The sequence below is a fragment of the Onychostoma macrolepis genome, chromosome 14 (genome assembly GCF_012432095.1).
Source record: "Onychostoma macrolepis isolate SWU-2019 chromosome 14, ASM1243209v1, whole genome shotgun sequence".
NCBI lineage: Eukaryota > Metazoa > Chordata > Actinopteri > Cypriniformes > Cyprinidae > Onychostoma > Onychostoma macrolepis.
In genome coordinates this window covers 18476144-18480492 of record NC_081168.1, presented here as the reverse complement: position 1 = coordinate 18480492, position 4349 = coordinate 18476144, and positions in this window count along the sequence as shown.

The window sequence follows — 4349 nt, the reverse complement described above, 5'->3', positions numbered from 1 at the left end:
TTGGCCCAAGATAGCGGCTTCTTGGCCTGTTTGTTTTGCACAGAACAAAGAGTTTTGCTCACTTTGTAAAACAGCGGTACCTACGTGCTGCCTCCATCTGCAAGAATTGCATATTACTTTCTTGGGGGAATTAATTAATTCAGCAAAGACCAATATTTAATATTAATGTCAAAAGAATGAAAACACTCAATGAAAAAAACAACATTAAAAAGGCTGGACTAATTCAAGGATGCTGGAGCAAGTGTACAAGTGTACTTTTTTTTTTTTTTAGTTTTTGGTATGGTGTCCCATTGTAAATCACTGTAATGAATTAAGCAGCACAAAAGAGTGCAGAGAAAAGTTTTAAAACCAAAACACTGTCTCTAAAGACAAACAAAGAGCAAGTGAAGCCATGCATTACAAAGCTAAAGGAGCCTGTTTTAATACGACTTGCATATTCAATGCGGCCCAAGGCATGTTTGTATAGATATGAGAATTTGGAGACAACGCCTGTTGGAATCTGCCGAGACCTCTGCTGTAGTCTGTGAAGGTATACATAAAACATGAAAGGAAATAGTACATTATCATCATTCTACATTACCATATCAACATTACTGCTTAGTTGTACGGGCGTACACATATTTGGACAATATTCAGAATTTAAGACTATAGGCGGAGTAGCATAGCCTACTAAATTTTATTACCATCCCAAATAAAATGCAAAATTGTTTTTGGTGTGATCATATCACAATGCACCATACTAGCCTATTTAAAATATTTATTGTGAATGCCTATTTCATTCACTTTTTAAAACAGAAGTTTTTATTGCACAGAATTCAATAAGTAGAACTGGCGGTTGTTGTAGTTTAAGATAACAAAACATTCTGCGCGATTCGCTTAAGTAACTATCAACAGCAGTAGCAGTCAAATCGTTCTGTCGAATTAATTCTAAAGTGGTTAGTTGACCTATGATCTGTAAGTTGACATATTTGTGTTGAATTGACATAGTGTGATTGTTGTTTTATATAGTATGTCCTAAGACTTTTATATGGTTAAGTTGAAAACCAAATGGCAGTATTTGTATGTTGTTGCAAAACAATAAGGCAGTTCATGTAGTCATCAAAACTGAGTGTAAATATTAATAATATTAAAACTATTCCATTGTTTATGGGTTTTTTCCTCCTTTCATTCTACTTTGTTAAATTTAAATTTGAATTACAATTCTGCATAAGATTTACAACTTCAGTTAAAATTTAATACAATTATTAATTCAATTCTGAATAGCACAAAAATGCTGTTTTACGTCAATTATAATGTCAGTGGTTCTAGAATGATCATGACTCGCACATTAATGAAAACTAAATGCCACAGAATGGAAAAACACTGCCAATGAACGTCTTTGAGGGATGAAACTCATAAATCAGATGCTGAAATTAAACGGCATTTGATAATGACAAATGGCTCCTCTCTACCCTCCTCACCGAGGATGGACTGATGTGTTGCCGCTTATTCCCACAGCATGATGGGATAGCATCAGTCTTTTGATGCTGGCCGTCGCTGATGGCTTGGCACAGTGGGAGCTTCACAGCTCCCGGATAGCTCGGACGACACAGTCTGCTGATGGCCATGCTGGTTATACCTCACTAAGGAGCTCTGTACGTCTTGAAGAAAGCATAAAATGAGAATAAATGGTAGGTGTCAATCCCAAAGGGGGGGCTGGTCATCTGGAGAAGAAAAGATGTATGAGCACATAAGGATGGGTAATTCCATCTCTCCACCAGGAGAGGAGACAAAATGACTTCAACAACATCTGTGGCCTGTAGCGGGAACATTTCTAGTTGCTTCTTGTTCTTGTTAAAAACTCTTTGTAGGGTGACTTAAGTTTGGAATTTTAGATCTTTCTTTGTGTGCATAATGCTATCAATTTAAATAAGAATATCAAAGCAGTTTTAAAAGTGTATGTATTAAATATATATTCTCTCTCTCTTTGTTCTTGTCTATATATATATATATATATATATATATATATATATATATATAAAATTTCTTGTAGATTACACCAAGTTGTATGAACATTTTTATGGTGTTATATTGTCAGTTTTGGAGTTTGCTTTTCATTGATTTATTTATTTATTTATTTATTTATTTTGTATACCACCGGGGGAAAAAATGACAGCATGTAGGTTTTTTTCCCAGAACTATTTTAGCATGGCTGGAACACTGTATTGACCAATCAAAATTCAGTACCAGAGTCAGTTTTTTATAATGCAATATAGAGCAGAATACTGAATGAACATGGAGATAAAGCCACTGTTTTTATCACATTTCAGTACCTTTGGGATTAAGCTTTAAAATGAACATTGACTGATTGCAATGGTAGAACTTTAATAAAGAATATATAGAGAATAAATTGAATGTAATTTCATTGATTTGAGGGCATTCTTCTTGATTAAAATAGCTCAACGTAATGACAAGGGTCTGCTGAACAGATCCTCATTGTGGCAGAGCAGAAGAATCATTCGTGTTTTATCCCCGTCTGGTGGGTTTGTGGTGAGGACAGAGTATAATCAATCAATGAAAGACAAGAGGAACGGAAATACTGGCTGCAAGGTTGTTAAGACAAAACACTGACACAGGGACTGTACTGTCTGTAGCATGCATGATTTGGAAAGGGTTTAAGTAGCACTCGACAGCAATTTATAAAACTACAATAAAACGCTTTGTCCATCCTGTCCATTGCAAAGATTAAAGTTTGAGCATATTTGTTAGTCTCTGCACACTTCAGCTTTAAAAGTTGTGCCTCCCAAGCCATAAAATTAAAAGAAATAAAACAGAGGAGCTGGCTATATATTACCAACAAGGTCATCTTGCATTTTCCACCCCTGTGTTAGAGCTAATTTTGCACATCAGATGCAAGTTTGACAAATTTTGCTAATGAGGCTTTTGTATTTGGAAACTGTGTGCATTTCAGAGGAAAAGGGGCCCTTCCGAATACAAATTCAGGAGGATTTGGGATGAACTCCAGTGCAGAAGCCCACACATTTTCCCGCATGAGATTATACAGATAGAAAAGCAAATGAAAAAGGAGATTTGTAAAATTAGTTTCAATGTTGATTTAAAGCACTCATTCACAGTGATGCTTTGGGTGTTATATGAATCACAAGGCTTGTTGATGAATGGAAAATGAAATAACTAATGACTGATTACTGAAGTGACTCAGTAAACTGGGGGTTTCCTTTGAGACAGCAAGTCAAAGCTTTCAGATGTTCGGCGTACAATGGTACGTTAAGAATTGATCTGCATGGCTTGCAAGCATATTCAACACATTCTACATGAATAAACCATGCAATACTGCAGAGATGTTTGCAGGCCATGCGGTTGGCAAACATAAACCGATATTAATTACAAAATATTGTCGACGAGAAAGATGAAACGTTGAAACAAATAGCAAAACAGTATATATCACCAGTGGGAAGCTGTAAAAAATGGCCCTTCATTTTTTTGAATACATTTCAGTTTATTGCACCATAAATCCTGGTCGCTGCTTTGCCAAAGTACAGCCCCGAAAAAAGTAGTGTAGACATGCGGAAGGAAATATGTTTGATTAGGCCAAAAGAATGAACTTGCCCTTCCTCACCTCGTGTAATGGTTCAGCCACCGCAGTCAAGAGCGTCGTAGTGGGTTAATGAAATCTCCAAATTTCCCCTTTGAGAAAAAGAGCATATCGATTTGAGACTGCCGGAGGAATCCAATATCTCCATGGTGATCAGATTAATCATTTCTGTTTGCACTTTAAATATTGGGTGGATGCGGTCAAGAATATCATATCTTTGATACATGAAACGCCCGGTTTTCTGTCACCTCACCCAACATAAACAAGAACATAATGCTTCAATGTCACAACAAATGCAGGCATGGCGAGAAATGAATATTATGAGGGTTTTGTCAGCTTGCGCAAAGTGGGTATATGAATGGAGGGTATTATTAGTCAAGATTGCGCTTTCTTTTATGTCCTCCTCTATATCGATACTTGCATAATCAATAAAAGCAATTCATCTTTAGCGATTCTCAACTAGCCGCACCGGTCGATGCAGGCCATGAGTTGTGATTCTCAACCCAAGCCAAAGAAAATTCATATCTAGAGCCACCATGTTGTGAGGAGAATCTTTGAGGAGCCCATCAAGGACGCTTACTCAAGCATGCAACTGTTGAGTAGTTAAGGACACATTACAAGAGCATAGAGTGATTCAAATTTTTGAAATTGATCGGAGCGGTCCAAATCACATGAATCAGATCAAGGGTAATGGTAGGCCTCATCTGGCAGGCTTTTCTCCCTGACGTGGAATTGGGAGGGATAAAAATGAAGCATT